Source organism: Bos indicus, chromosome 2 (genome assembly GCF_029378745.1).
Source record: "Bos indicus isolate NIAB-ARS_2022 breed Sahiwal x Tharparkar chromosome 2, NIAB-ARS_B.indTharparkar_mat_pri_1.0, whole genome shotgun sequence".
Taxonomy (NCBI): Eukaryota; Metazoa; Chordata; class Mammalia; order Artiodactyla; family Bovidae; genus Bos; species Bos indicus.
The window spans coordinates 85705666-85721737 of NC_091761.1; the positions used below are offsets into that span (position 1 = coordinate 85705666).

The 16072-nt window shown below is 41.0% G+C and overlaps 1 protein-coding gene across 14 annotated transcripts in view; it reads right to left on the bottom strand.

Moving 5' to 3' along the window:
- ANKRD44 (ankyrin repeat domain 44) overlaps positions 1 to 16072 on the bottom strand; it is a 320547-nt gene that overhangs the window by 228327 nt on the left and 76148 nt on the right. For 4 of the 14 annotated variants that reach the window (XM_070769754.1, XM_070769761.1, XM_070769794.1 and 1 more), the window contains one exon: positions 14689 to 15032. The exons of the other annotated variants lie outside the window; for them this stretch is intronic. The gene's annotated coding sequence lies outside the window, so the exon portion shown is untranslated. Of the gene's footprint in view, positions 1 to 14688; positions 15033 to 16072 lie in introns of those variants that run through there. 14 annotated transcript variants of the gene reach the window in all.

A 16072-nucleotide genomic window follows, 5' to 3' on the forward strand; every position in this document is an offset into this window, starting at 1 on the left:
GACTATTTTCTCATCACTGTTTGCCAAGTGAGCCTGGCTTTGCTGTTGAATAGAGATCATTTCATTTCCTTTCCACCTTTTTTTTCATGTCCCAATTATCTTCCACATTACTCGGTTATCTAGATAATCACAATTACCTATTTCCTGACTGATTCATATACTTTTCAGTTAAAACCCATAGAGAAGCAAAACAAACAAAGAAAAATTCAGGGCATCAGATATTAAGTTCCACCAGGACTTCATTCAAAGGCTCTGAAATCAACCAGAAACTCAGATTTGCACTAAGGTTGAATGGCTCCCCAGATAGATTTCAATAGGGGAACAAGTTAGAAAACGTTAGTGTCACCCCAACCTACCAAAATTCAAGTGATTCAACTACAGAAAGACTGATACTTGCTTGAATGACATTACAGACTTTCCTGCAGGGAAGCAGCAAAAATAGCACATTCAACTCTATATCTCAAAGATACTTGAAATTGTGTAAAACAATTGAGAAATTAAACAACAGGAAAATAGCCAGATAACAAGTCCAGAAGAGCCTATTTTGCACTTTGGGACAGAGCAATAATGGTTCTGAGTCACCTACCTGTTCTTCTTCAAGGAGTACCCTTAAGATTTTCATCTTTGAGGTAATAAACATATGATAGGGTTGTTTAACAACTGTGGGGTACAGTTTTCTCCTCTGTTAAATGAGTGGGTTGGAGGGCTTGTTTTGGGGGGAGTTTGTTTTTGTTTTAGCGTATTTCCAGATCTAAAAAGTCTACAGTTCAGTTCAGAACACAACTCCCACAGAGTTTCCAGAAAAACATTTGAGTAATTGGCCCCAAAGGAAACAATATTTAGCAACAAAGCCCCAAAGCCCTCCACTCCTTGACTAAAATATTTTCCCTATTTCCTATGGATGGATAAAATAAGATTGGCAATAGCATGAAGGCTGAGGTTATAAGTAAGAAAATGTATAGGCAGAGTCAAAATACTGGAACAAATAGGAAAGAATTTCCTGATCTTGAGATCAGAAAACCAGAACAGGATGGATTCTTATTTGCTTGGGAAATCCTGTAATACTGAGGCCTGAGATTATTCTATGAGAAGCTCTGGACCTGGCATGACCCCCACCCCCCACCCCGAGTTGTCCCATCTCGGTATCAGGGGCTAGCACTTTATACTCCATATTCAACAGTCATTATAAGCAGACTACCCCCAGGGAGGATGTGATTTTGATGAAGCGAGTCTCTGGGGATGAATATACTTTTCAGAGAGGAACATATTGGAGAGCCTTCAGTCGTGAATGGAGCCAAAGTTCAGCCTCTGTACAAGCCTACCATACTGAACCCCAGAGACAAGAGCTCGGGGTGAATTAGAAGTACTCGTGTCACCTGGGAAGCCCAGAAAAGAACAGCTTTGTAGCTCTGCCAGGCAAAGGGGGCCACAGCAGGCCAAGGCCCCAAGAATGCACGCCTGGCCCCCTTTCTTGAACTCAGCTATACCATGCTCCTTCACTCTGCACACATGGTACAGGGCATGTGAGAGCCAAAACGGACTATTTTCCTGTATTTTCCCATCTTCACACCATTGCTCAAGCTGATCACTCTACTTTGAGAACTTTGCTTTTAACTGCTCCCAAGCCGACACCCACAGTTCATTGCCAGCTGGGACCCATTCCACAGTGCACTCCCGCCTCCCACAGATCGCTCTCACATATTGAAGGAAACTTGCACTTCTGAAGCTTAAAACAGAACTGATGAGAAGCTAAACATTTGATGTCCAAAGGACAGAGGGGGAAAGAAAGTTTCCTGAAGCCCCTTCAGACTCCCCAGCATAGGGGGACCCACAAACTCACTTTTCTAAAATGTACAGTTCCATGGCATCAAGTACATCTACACTGTTGCTCAATCACCACTATCATTCATCTCTGAAACATGACATTTTTGCTGAAACTAATTTGAGAGGGATTTCTGTCTCTTTCATCCAACAAAATCCTGACAAAGAAATGCATAGTACAGACTGTGAAATACAAGAAATCCTAAAGGATATGAGTTATGTTTTTAAAACAGTGAACAAAACAAAATTTTATGGCACTGTAAAAGCAGAGGAGACCTTGATTACTCTTGAGAATAATCAGAGTCTGGAAAGACCAGAAGATAATCAAATAGATCATATAGTTTAAATCACTTTAAAAAAAAAAAAAAAAAGGATTGTTTTTCTATTTGTAATAGAAGAAAGCACAAACACAAAAAGGAAACTTGCATTTCATCTCCCAAGGGAAGACATTCTGCAGAGGAAATCAGAATCAGGCCAAACAGACAAATATCCCAAGGCAGGGGAAAGCTTAGAGAATATGGAGAAAAGGAAGGAAAGAGTGAAAGCTTGGCACAAAAGATTCTCTTTATTTTAACAAACTTTAGAAAGCTGTCCACCTTATTTGTCCTACACAAATAATTTTATTAAAAGTGTAACAGAGGAATATTCCTGGAGCACTTTTCTTCATATCAACAGAAAAGTCTGTGCTGTATAAATTACTTTGAAATCAATCCAGAAAACTTAAGTGAAAGTATATAATATTTTTAAATGTAGAAAAGAAAGAACCTTTTTTTTGGGGGGGGGGGGGCAGGCCTTAGTTCCCTCACAGCTTTTATTTCTTCTCCTTTGCCATAAATTTAAATTTCAGTAACACTATATTCCCACTTTTTCTGGGGATAAAACTTTCTGTCATTAACAAGCCTAAATATTTGATTATAAGTCCAACTAGGTTATCATCTAACAAAGAGTTAGATTAACCACTATTATTCCCTCAATAACATATTTGCTAGCCTAGAAAATGGATTCTGTATATAATAAGATTTTCTTATTTCCCTACCATCTTTTCCATTCAAAGTATTGTCAGTGTATATTTTGAGACAAGGAATACACTCTAGAGAGAGAAATATGATCAAGAGTTGTCATGGGTGGACATTAGCAATTTGCTCAGTGGCTAAACTTGACTGCAAATACCCTTCATCTTGGCAGGAAGCTCCACAGCCAGAAAACAGATGCTTCACTTAGGTGTCGTGTCAGGCTGAATATATTTCATGGGTGGGGAGTGGGGATGGGCTGGGGGCAAGGATTACAAGCACAGCTCTCAGCTAAAGCATTTCAGTTGGCCCACAGCAATCCGTCTCAGAAGAATCTTGCCTTAGAAATCTCCCTGTTAGTATAAACCAGTACTAAAATCTCTGAGACAGTTAACAGCCTTTATTAAATGGATGTGCAGGAGCCCACTTTATTTTGCCTAGCAGGTGGGCTTACAATAGATCATTTACTTTGAGACATATTATGTGGTGTGAAAGTTACTTTTACAAAAACAATTGGGAGAACGTATTCTTCTAATTTACATGTAATTTGAGTTACTGTAAAACATATCTGCTAGATAAGGAAACATTTTTTAGCAGAAGAGCTTGGTTATTCTTTGACTAGCAGGCCTGACCACAAACGCCCACTATAGCCCTACTACAGAGGAAAGTCACTCCTCCCGCAGAAAGCATAACTCAGATTGCCTCAGCCTCTCATCTCTTCCAGGAAAACTTTCGCTAAGGATATGAAGCAGCCAAATGAGGGTCTCGGATAAATGCATTTATCTTCACCACCCTCATTGTCAGTTTTCCCTCATTTTGAAGGACATGTTATAATGTCTCTTTTCACCAGATATAACTTGAAAAAGTCAGAGATACAATCATGTCCGACTCTTTGCAACCCCATGGACTGTAGCCTGCCACACTCCTCTGTCCATGGGATTTTCCAGACAAGAATACTGGAGTGGGTTGCCATTTCCTTCTCCAAGAGATACAATATAGGAAGAAAAAGTTTTATCAGTTCAACCAACTGGTAAGGACTGAAAAAGCAAGGCCAGGGCTTCCCAGGTGGCTCAGAGATGAAGAATCTGCCTGCAACGCAGGAGATGCAAGTTCAAACCTTGGGTCAGGAAGATCCCCTGGAGAAGGGAATGGCAACCCACTCCAGCATTCTTGCCTGGGCAATCCCATGGACAGAGGAACCTGGCAGGTTACAAGTCTAAAGGGTCACAAAGAGGAGGACATAGTGAGCAACTAAACAGCAACAGCAGCAGCAGCAAAAGGAAAGAAGGGCTCAAAGAGGCAACCTGGCACAACAGAAAGTTCTTGCTTGGAAGGACAGGAGTGCCGGGGTCTAGTCCCACTCTGTCACCTCTAGGGTAAGACTACTTCCCACATGTCAGAATCTTGCTTTTACCATCTGTAAAATCCTTTTGGAGGTCTACCATAGAGACCTACCATAGATCCAGGACTGGGTCGCCTCAGGCCAAACAACTAACAGAGAACACGGCACTGCATGTCTAAGATCTCTTCCGATACTAAAATCCCAGTATTAAGATACTTCCTGGACTAAAATCCTCTATTTAGTGACTGCTCTAGCTAAGAAAGGCACTTCGAACAAGACAGAGAATAAAAAAGCGTTTCTAGAACAAGAGATGGGTTTGTTTTTTCTTTTTAAGTTAGACAGGTTAAGCCATCAATCCCAGCACTTGTGCTGTAAACAACTGTCAGGATCTGCTTTGTACTTTTTATTTTTCTTTATTGCCTACAAGTACCTGCCACTGCCCTGAAAGCAGACACAAGAAGAGAAAGACTGTCGAGAAGCCAAGTTCCAAAACGTCTCCCACAGCTGAAAAGCTCTAAGGCAGGAGACAAAAAGAAACAAACAAAACCCTAGCAAGAATGATGAGTAATGAGAACTACATATTTTCTTTAGGGATCAGAAACTTTGATGAAAATGTAAGTTGTGCTTAAGCCTTGAGACACCCATCACCTTTGGGTGGTGTAACTTTGAAAAACATCTCATACTCTTGTTCTTCTAGAAGATTTAGAACCCTTCTTTGGCCCAAGAACACATCCTCTTTCCTTCACTGTCACCTCCTTGGTTTTTCACTAGGTTATCACAGCCACAAAATAAGGGGGTCAGGAGAAGCTTGGAAGAAAGGTCGTCATCCTCACGACCTAGATGTTTCTCTGTTCATTCTGTCCATGTTTGCTTTCAACAAGTTTGCTTAGGCAAAGTAGTCATTTCATGTTACTCCACCGAATTATTCTCTTATTACCCTCTCTTATTCCTGATTTTTTTGCTGTTGTTATTTGAGAAAACTCCAACAAGGTTTCAAGCTCCTTGCTTTCTTTTCTGTTCTTAAACTATGACATACTTAAAGCATACGAACAATTTGGACATTAGCATTACAGACATCATTGTACCTACTACCCTGGTTAAGAAGTGAAACACGACAGATGTAAGGAAAGCCCCACACCCATCACCCATCCTTCCACCACCACCCTGATACCAGTAGTTATCAATTCTACACATGTGTTTAAACATTTACTGGGTGTGTTTATAACCAGGCACAACATGTTTTAAAGGTTTATACAAATGGAATCATACTGTCTATATCCTTCTGAAGTTTGTCTTTTCCATTCAACATTATGCTTTGGAGATTTATGTTGGTGCACATGCGCCTGTGTGCTCGGTTGCTGAGTCGAGTCCAACTCTTGTGGCCCCATGGACTGGAGCCCGCCAGCCTCCTCTGTCCATGGGATCTTCCAGGCAAGAATACTGGAGTGGGTTGCCATTTCCTCTTCCAGGGGATCTTCCTGACCCAGGGATCAAACCCGAGTCTCCTATGTCCCCTGCATCGGCAGGCAGATTCTTTACCAATGAGCCACCTGGGAAACCCGTTGGTGTACATAATCCTAGTGAATTCATTTTTACCCCTGTATAGTATTCCACTACATGAAAAATACCACTCTATTTTTCCATTTCAGTGAGGTTTGTTTCCAAGTTGTCTATTTTTTTCATTACAAACAATGCTGTGGTAAACACTCTTGTAATTGTTTCCTTAAATACAGATGCAAGGGTTTCCCATGGATATAAATTCAGGAATGAAATCACTAGGGCATAGGGTGTACACAGCTTCAACTCGTCTATCTCCAAATTACTGCAACAATTTACACTCCCAGAAGCAGTATGTGAGCATTCCTATATACCTATGGCCTCTCTAACATTTATTATTTTCAGATTTTAATTCTTGTATATCTGTTGTATACCTTCACTAATTACTTATACAACAAATAAGTTTTTGAAAGCCAAAAAAAAACTTTTAAAGAAAAAAGTTTGATGAATGAATACCTCTATAATTCTACAAATGAATAAGCAAGCCCTCAAAAGTGGCAGATGCACCTCCATATGTATAATAGAGTACATTTAGGAAAAGAATTTCCTATCTGTATTTATAAAACGTTGGCTTCTGAGAAATTGATTACAACTAGAGAAAGGGCCTGGGTCCCCTACACTGTTCCCTGAGCACATTCTGCATTCTAGAAGGCAACTCACATCCTAGACTTCAACAGGCAGAGTACAAGAAACCCCACCACGACCACTGTCGTTGCTCTGATGGAAATGGTTCCCCATGGCTCAAACCTTGACCACAGTTAGAAGAGATTAAGAGTGAAAAAATCAAACAAATGAAAAGGGGAGAAGAGCAAACAGGAAAATCAGTTTTAACATACTGTATATACAATTGGCATTTTCCTCCTTATAAACATATTAAAATTAACCTGAAACACTATATAAAGTTGCAAATCTTTCAGGTATTAAAACCCAAATCTGACAATCAATTATAGTCCAATTTAAAAAAAAAACACAAATTCTGCTTTTCTGAACTGATCTCAAAGAGGAGTTTGAAAAAAGGAGCAGAAAGAGATGGTCTTAAGATGAGCTCTTCAGAACCTGAGATGATAATTCATTATTTTCATAGCAGTCTACTCGAGAAGAGTAATTATAACTTTCTACAGTGTAAGTCCTCAAAATTTTGTGAAATACAGCATAGGCTTATGAGTTGGGCCTTGGGAACCTGGTCATCTGAGTTCAAATCTCAGCTCTGCTGCATATTAACCATAATCCTGGGTAAATTATTTAGCATTTCTTCTCATTTGTAAAGTGAGAATAATAATAGTATCTATCTAATAATATTTGTTAAGAGAATTAGAAGCTAGAATAGGAACTGGCATGTGAGAGGTCAAAAAAAACAACAACAAAAATTAGTTATTACATTCTAGCCTCATTTTTAAATTAAAAAAAAAGAGTTTTCTATTAGGAGTAAATATTTAGCTTCCCTGGTGGCTCAGTGGTAAGAACCCACCTGCCAATGCAGGGAACACAGGTTCAAACCCTGGGGTCTGAGAAGATCCCATGTGCCTCAGGACAACACAGCCTAAGTGCCACGACTACTGAAGCGTGCACGCCCAGAGCCCACGCACCGCAACTGAGAGTAGCCCCAGTAGTAGGGCTACTACTGTAGCTACTACAGTAGCTCCAGTAGTCACTGCAACTGGAGAAAAGCTGAGTGCAGCAACAAAGACCCAGTGCAGTCAAAAAAAAAAGTAGATATTTAAGAACTGAATCACTTTGGAGTATAGCAGACATTAACACAACACTAAGTCAACCATGTTGTGGTCCAGTCACTAAGCTGTGTCCAACTCTTTCTCGACCCCATGGACTGTAGCCTGCCAGGCTCCTCTGTCCACGGGATTTCCCAGGCAAGAATACTGGAGTGGATTGCCATTTCCTTCTCCAGGGGACCTTCCCAACTGTACTTAATTATTATTTTTAAAAAAAATTTTAAGTAGGTATCTAAGGAGTAGTCTTTTGTGTCCATTTTGGACATTTGAGTTTCTAATGTTTACAGGATTACCTGAGTGAAAAATTTGGGATAATTTTTGTTTTCTTCGTTATGCTTTTCCGTACTTAAAAAAACACCTTCTTTTTTTTAAGCCTCACATGATTTTCAAACGGAAACTCAATTTTCTTTTCAGGAAAAGGGAGTTAAGGGCCAGTAATGAGTAGAAACACTGATTGTTTTAAAAGCACCTCTTATTTAATTATATCTGCTCCTACCTGATGCCTTGTGAGATCAGTTACTGTCCTTTCCCAGTATAAAATTTTTATAGCTCACAAGCTCTAAATTCAAAACAAATGTGAAATTTATCATCGATATAGATGGTATATTCCTGTTTGCAATTAACAACAGTTCTGAATCTTGCCTAGATTCTTCTGACACAAAAGAGGATTAAATAGCCAGAGCTCTTAATGTGTGTGATGGGGAGGGAGCAAAGGAGAGAAGGGAGGTGACCTTGGGCTTTGGATTTACTATAACCCGCTTATGTGTTGGATGATAACCGCCTTTGGGGATCCAAGGGACCACAGGCTTGAAAAGAAAGGACTTGTGAGGAAACCTTCAGTATCAAATTTGATGCCACACCTCTTAATTCTTCTTCCATATCCAAGATAAACTATAAATCACTCAGCCCAATTCCTGTATGGTTAATAATTTGAAGCTAAGTAAATAAAAGGAATGGTCAATTATTCTTATGTTTTCCCAATGTATTACCTTTAAAAATAAATCTGGTTTGGGGGAATTTGATTCCCAAGGAAGGGTAATTTGCTTTAGCAAGTACTGGAATCTTGACCCAAAACCAGGTCTAATAATTTGGCATTTATAAAAATATGATTTCTGCCTTGGGACTTAAAAAGAGGCATGGGCTAGAAATTTCTATGCTTACTTTAAAAACAATCTGCAACCCAAACATTGTCTTCTAAGCCTATGAACCAATTCTCCCAAGATAATCTTTTTGAGAAAAACACTTTCAGTTACCTAAAAACAACAATTTCTCCTTCCTGGCTACATTAAACTCTCTTTGTCCTATATCCTCCATGCCTCATAGAAGAAAACTTTTATGGTTTCCTCTGGAGAACTACCTTAAAAATCAATGACATAGCTTCAATAACTCTTTAATAACTTTTCTATGTTTTTCAAGACAAAAATGATTGGTATTCTTCATTACAGTAAACCCAATTACAAGCCGTGTTGTAGCTTATAAATCCCTTGGTAAGAGACCAGCTATATATATTTTAAAATAGACTGTTACAGCTACAGGAAATTTTAGAGGTGATCCAACTGAGCTGCACATTTGAATCCCCTGCAGAACTTTTAGAAATACTGCTGCCGGGCGTACCCCACACCAACTAAATCAGAGTTTCTATGGATGGGGCTGAGGTACTATTGTTATTTTTTTATTTTTAGGTACTCCTCAGGTGATTCTGATGCATAGTAAGTGATACCACAGATGTGGTCCAAGCACCTTGTTCTACAGGTCGGGAGGCTGAGGCCCAGAGCTGTGAAATGACATTGCTAAAGTCACATAGGTAATAAGTTCATAATAACATGGGATTTAGAACCCACATCTTCAGATTCTTCTCAATTACATTATCTTCTTTCATAACGCTATTCCTCCTTATAAAATTAGATCTCAGAATCTGATTTTAAAAAAGGACCCATTCTGGACCCAATTTCCAGAGAACTTCCAGAGACCAGCTTCACAACAGTTGGTTTAACTGAGGCCTGGATGCCCAGTCACTGGCTGCTGTTATAACAACCACATCACCCTATGAGCTAGAAAACACCACCTCCTGCCATCTCCATCAGGAAACAACAACCTAATACGCAATCTATTTTAATGGTTTTCTTTACTGTTTCCACCAACCCCTGTCCTCTGATGCTTTGTTCTAAAAGAAATAACAACTGCTTCTAAAAAATTTCATACAGTGGTAAATTGAATTTCTAGTGTAGGGATGAACTAAAAGCTTTCATATAAAGAAATGGTTTAGGGGCAACTTCTTGAAAAAGAAATTATTTGCTAATGGGTGGTCTGAAGTTTTGTTTTCAAGAGAGAGTTGACACAGGAATGCAGAAAGAGCATGACGGGGAGTTATAGGCTCATGTGTAAAGACTGGGGAAGTACAAATGAGAAAATGTTCAATGAATTAAGGTCATCTATAATCAAACCTTCCAGAGATGATGCTATTAACATTTTGGAATTCTTTCTTTCATATTTTTTCCTGTCTGTGTATATACAAAAATAGAAAATTTTCCCAAAACTGAGTTGTAATAACTCTAGCTAATTAAGTCCTTAAAATGCTCAGAGGAGGTTTAAAGACCTAACGAATAACTGGTTTCTCCTTTTGATTACCACATAATTAAAATATATAAAAAATATAAAGCATGGCATTTAGTAACACTGATAGATTTTATTTATAAAGCACTTATACTGTGCTAGGCACACACCTAAAGTCCATATACAAATTAACCCCTTTGGTTCTCACAACAGCTCCAGAAGTGGGTGCAATTATTTTCCTGAAAGCAAGGCCCAGTGAAGTTAAACAACTTGACTCAAGGATGCACAGAATGTAAAATGCCAAGCTGGGGTGAGAAGTCAGGTGATGGGGCTACAGAATCCAAATCTTAACAACTCTGCTATGCTGACCCTCAAACAGAGGAACTAAGTTATCACTGCAGAATCAGAAAATATAAACTCCTTCATGCTAATCTATAACCTGGAAGCAAACGATATATAATGTAGTGACTGCTGAGCTAATCATAAAACTAACATGCTGAAAATGATAATGTAGGAAATAAGTACTGATTAAAATAAACTAAACACAACTTGAATTTCACAAGCACAGATGGAAGGATGATCTTGAAGGCGGGATCTTGGTGACAAATGTAGCCAATACAAGCTTTCTTCAAGGATGCACTGTCTGTGTTTAGTTTTATTACTTAAAGGGTTAGATTGCCAAGAATTTTTAAAAAGGTTGATGCATCTGTGGCTGCATTTCCCCAGAGCACCATAACCTGCAGTCTTGCCAAAATTAAATGAAAGGATTGACTGTCCTCTTCCTTGCTCTGCCTTGAGAATGCTAGCATTTGAACTGTGGTGGGGAGCGGGGGGGTGGGGGGGCGGGAATAAAGCTGCTATGAACTCCACACGGTGGAAGAATTTTCTGCTTGGATGGCAACCAAAACTCCTTATTCCATGACCAGGTCCCAGCAGTCTCAAAGGGCAGCTGAAGGCAGATCTAAACACTCATCCCTTCCAAGGAAGATCTTGAAAAGGGAAAAGCATGTGATCTAAGAAGGTATACAATTAATCGTTATCACAGGTACTGCTATGACAGGACCATATCCTAGGTTATGACACATGTAGGTCACCAGAGTGACCAAAGAGAAGTAATAAGTAGTACTTTGATGACATGTGAGAGGTACCAATTAAAGGAGAGGGAACAGGCAAGAGTACATTAATTAGGAAAGCTAACTACTATACCAAACATCCCCTAAATCTCAGTGGCATTACAAAGTAGGAGTTTGTTTGTTTCTCATGTTCCAGTCCAACACAGATTAAGAGAGGGCAGGGACCCACGTGGCCATTCAAGGTCTCAGCCCTCTTCCTCCAGTGGTTCCCTCACTTCCCAGGACCTCAGGGTCCTCTTGTGGATTCTGTGCTTATAGTCAACAAGCCAAAACAGACAAAGTAAAGGATCATTTGGGAGGTTTTATAGGAAAAGGCAATGGCACCCCACTCCAGTACTCTTGCCTGGAGAATCCCATGGATGGAGGAGCCTGGTAGGCTGCAGTCCATGGGGTCGCGAAGAGTTGGACACGACTGAGCGACTCCACTTTCACTTTTCACTTTCATGCATTGGAGAAGGAAATGACAACCCAGTCCAGTGTTCTTGCCTGGAAAATCCCATGGACGGAGGAGCCTGGTAGGCTGCAGTCCATGGGGTTGCAAAGAGTCAGACACAACTGAAGCGACTTAGCAGCAGCAGCATAAGGATGAGGTCAGGAAGTAACCACATTCCACTGGCCAGAACTCTGTCACCTGTCCCCACCCAAATGAAAGGAAGCCTAGAAAATCAGATTCAGAGAGAAAAGAATACACAGGGTTTGATGGAATAAAGCATTTTCTCTTCCATCAGAAGGAAGGAGGAAATCGATCCAGATATGAATAAAAATAGATGTTCATTTAGCTAAGTCATTGTCAATAGCCATGTTCTTGTGGATAAATTGAGCTGAACCAGAAATATGAATCAATTAAGGATGTCCTAAACATGAACACCCTTCCCTGGTGACTCAGACGGTAAAGAATCTGCCTGCAATGCAGGAGACCTGGGTTCAATCCCTGGATCAGGAAGTTCCCCTGGAGAAGGAAATGGCAACCAATTCCAGGTTTCTTGTCTAGAGAATCCCATGGACAGAGGAGTCCGGCAGGCTGTAGTCCATGGGGTTGCAAAGAGCTGGACACGACTGAGCAACTACACTTTGACTTTCTTTCACCATGAATACCCTTCCCTAGCCCTGCCACACATGGTATGGTAGTCCCATGTTCCTCTAGGCCAGTGGTTCTCAACCAAGGGCAATGTTGCCCTGTTATGGGACATTTGGCAATGCCTGAAGACATTTCTGATTGTCACAGCTGGGTGAGGAGTGCCACAGGCATCTAGTAGGTAACTGCCACTGCTGCTAAATCACATCAGTCGTGTCCGACTCTGTGCGACCCCATAGATGGCAGCCCACCAGGCTCCCCCGCCCCTGGGATTCTCCAGGCAAGAACACTGGAGTGGGTTGCCATTTCCTTCTTCAATGCATGAAAGTGAAAAATGAAAGTGAAGTCACTCAGTCATGTCCGACTCTTGGCAGCCTCATGGACTGCAGCCCACTGGGATTCTCCAGGGAAGAGTACTGGAGTGGGTTGCCATTGCCTTCTCCATCTAGTAGGTAGAGGCCAGGGATATTCTAGACATCCTACAGTGCATGAGACAACTCCTCATGAGAGAGAATTATCTGGCCCCAAATGTCAAGAGCACCATGGTTGAGAAACTCTGGTCTAGGCCTTGAATCTAGGGCCTTGTTCATGTATTTACGATAACACTTTCATTCAGGTGCCATTTCTGAGTACCTACTATGTACCCACAGTGCTTCACCTGCACACTCTAATGGAATAGTTATCTCCAGCTGTCTTCTTCACTCTCCTCACCAGATTATAAGCTACAGGGCAAGAACAGGATTGGGTTTTGTATCCATCACCACCCTCCAGTGTCCACTAATATTAGGCATATAACACATTTTGTATGAGTGGATGGATGGATGACTCTAAACCACTGTGTCCCATGCTCTGACCTTCTGAGTAATCACGACTGCCCGTTTTGAAATCCTAACAAAACAACAAGGAGGTGATAATCCAGTTGGTCCTTAAGAAATCCAACACTCAGGGATTTCCCTGGTGGTTCAATCATTAAGACTTCATGCTTTCCTTGCAGAGGGCATGGGTTCAATCCATCCCCGGTCAGAGAACTAAGATCCTGCATGCCACATGATGCAGACAAAAAAAAAAAAAAAAATACATATATATATATATATATATATATATATGAAAGAAATCCAATGCTCAAATTAGCACATGGCCTTAGAACCCGGTGATGAAGCAGAAAGCCTCATCTTCATAAGGCAGCTCTGCACAAACCCTCATCCAGACCTAAAGACACAGGAAGTTGTACCCATGTGGCAGCTGCCTAGTGAACTTCATTTGATCTGAGCCCTACACAAATATCTAGGGCTTCCCAGGTGGCTCAGTGGTAAAGAATCCACTTGCAATGCAGGAGACTCCGGTTTGATCCCTGGGTCAGGAAGATTTCCCTGGAGGAGGAAACGGCAACCCTCTCCAGTATTCTTGCCTTAAAAATCCATAGACAACCTGGAGGGGTGGAGTGGGGAGGGGGGTGGGAGGGGGATTCAGGCGGGAGGGGACACACACATGCCTATGGCCGATACATGTTGATATAGGGTGGAGGCCGTCACAATATTGTAATTATCCTCCAATTAAAATAAGCCAATAATTTTTTTTTTTAAATACCATCCCATGGACAGAAAAGCCTGGTGGGCTACAGCCCATGGGTTTGCAAAGAGTCAGACATGACTGAGCAACTGAGCACGCACCTATATGAGCATCTACTATCCCAGTTCCAACAACACAGCGCATGGTGGGGATGGACACACTGACAAAAATGTTTGTCATTCAGAATTCGTTCACACTAAAGAAGAGGCGATCCCAAGGTCCTGGGTAGGGCCCACTTCCTCCTGGAAGGTAGCTTCTCTTAATGGCAGTAAGACCATCTCATCCAAATGGAAGTCAATCCATGAGGTTCCTTTCCCGGCTCTCACCCTCCTCAGCGCTCCCCATCCTCTGCATCAGCTTTTGAATCTAAAACAGAGGATAGCTCTTGAGCACTTCTCACAAGGACAGATGGAACGTGCTGCCACACCACTGATTGCCAAAACACCACCTCACATGCGGATAGTTTTCCAACAAGGTTCTTTCATATTTGTTAGCTTATCTGACCCTCATCCTCTTCCTTTGAGCCTAATATTCTCTCATAATACTTTTCAATGGTCTGAGCTTTACTGGCATAAAATATGGTCCCAGTACATTTCCTGGGCTGCTTTGCTTTGATGCACACTCCCATGAGTAGAAGTGAGGTGAAAGTCACTCAGTCGTGTCCAATTCTTTGGGACCCCATGGACTGTAGAGTCCATGGAATTCTCCAGGCTAGAATACTGGAGTGGGCAGCCTTTCCCTTCTCCAGAGGATCTTCCCAACCCAGGGATCAAACCCAGATCTCCCGAATTGCAGGCAAATTCTTTACCAGCTAAGCCACCAGAGAAGTCCCATGGGTAGAAAGAGAGCAAAATTTGAAACCAGAGAGCCTGGCTCCATCCAATTCTAGACTCTCACTTACCAGCTCTATGGCTCAGTTTTGTTTTGTTTTTCTGTTTTTTCTTTTTTCTTTTTTAATTGAAGGATAATCGCTTTACAGAATTGTGTTGGTTTCTGCCAAACCTCAACATGAATCAGTATGGCTCAGTTTGTGACATCATTTTCTCCGGGACCATCTCCTCGTATGACCAACTGGTTCATATGAAGCAGAACCAGTGCTTCCTGTGCGACTTCATCCACTGCTCTTAAAAGGATCCAGTGGGATAAAACATCCAAAAGCATTCTGTAATGTGATGTCCTAGCTTTTTCCCAGAAATGATCAACATGCCTCTCAGCTGCTGCATGTTTCTGACCAAAGTCAAACTTCTAGAAAACACAAATTGGATTACATCAATGATATTAAACTAAGGACTGCACTTTTATTCTTCATCCAATATCTGATGAGTTCTAAATTGACTTGACTTAAAGTGAATAAACAAAAACTGCTTATATTCTCTTTTGTATCATGGTTTCTCATTGTTTAGCCATAACTCAAGTGTAACCACACTCATCTTGGGCCAAGAAAAGTAATGGAATGAAACAATTCAAAACCACACACTGTTCAATTGTTCTGTCACTTTTCTCTCACAGGACACCACAAAACTGAAATGACAGGACAATGTCTAGCGACCACTAGCCATATTTTTTTCTATAACTAAATAATATATAAATATATTATCGATTTAAAAGTCCCCCAAATACCAAAACATAGAGAAAATTTTAAAAAACCACCCATCTTCACTCCCGAAAAGTAGTTAGCCATTGGTCTGTCTGGTGTGCATCCTGCTAGACTTCTTTCTGCAAATCAACTATATGCATTTATGTACAGAAATCTCTTATTCTGTCTTGTAACATAATTGAGATCATACTTTAAGAGTTGTCCTACAACCTGGTTTTTTGACTTTTTGTAGATTTTCACATGTCATGCATTCCTATCCACCTCATTCTTTCAGGTGGTGTAGGGTTTTCTGTTAGGTAAGTACCTCAGTGGCACCCCACTCCAGTACTCTTGCCTGGAAAATCCCATGGGCAGTGGAGCCTGGTAGGCTGCAGTCCATGGGGTCGCAAAGAGTCGGACATGACTGAGCGACTTTGCTTTTCATTTTCATGCATTGGAGAAAGAAATGGCAACCCACTCCAGTGTTCTTGCCTGGAGAGTCCCAGGGACGGGGGAGCCTGGTGGGCTGCCATGTATGGAGTCGCACAGAGTCGGACACAACTGAAGCGACTTAGCAACATCAACAGCAAAGTACCTCAAACTTAACCTTAGTGGTGGAAATGTAATGGTTCTTGACTTCCAAAATTACAAAACTTTGTTAAAATTTTTAAATCTCCATTTGATTGCCTTTCTCCAAATTTCACCTGAA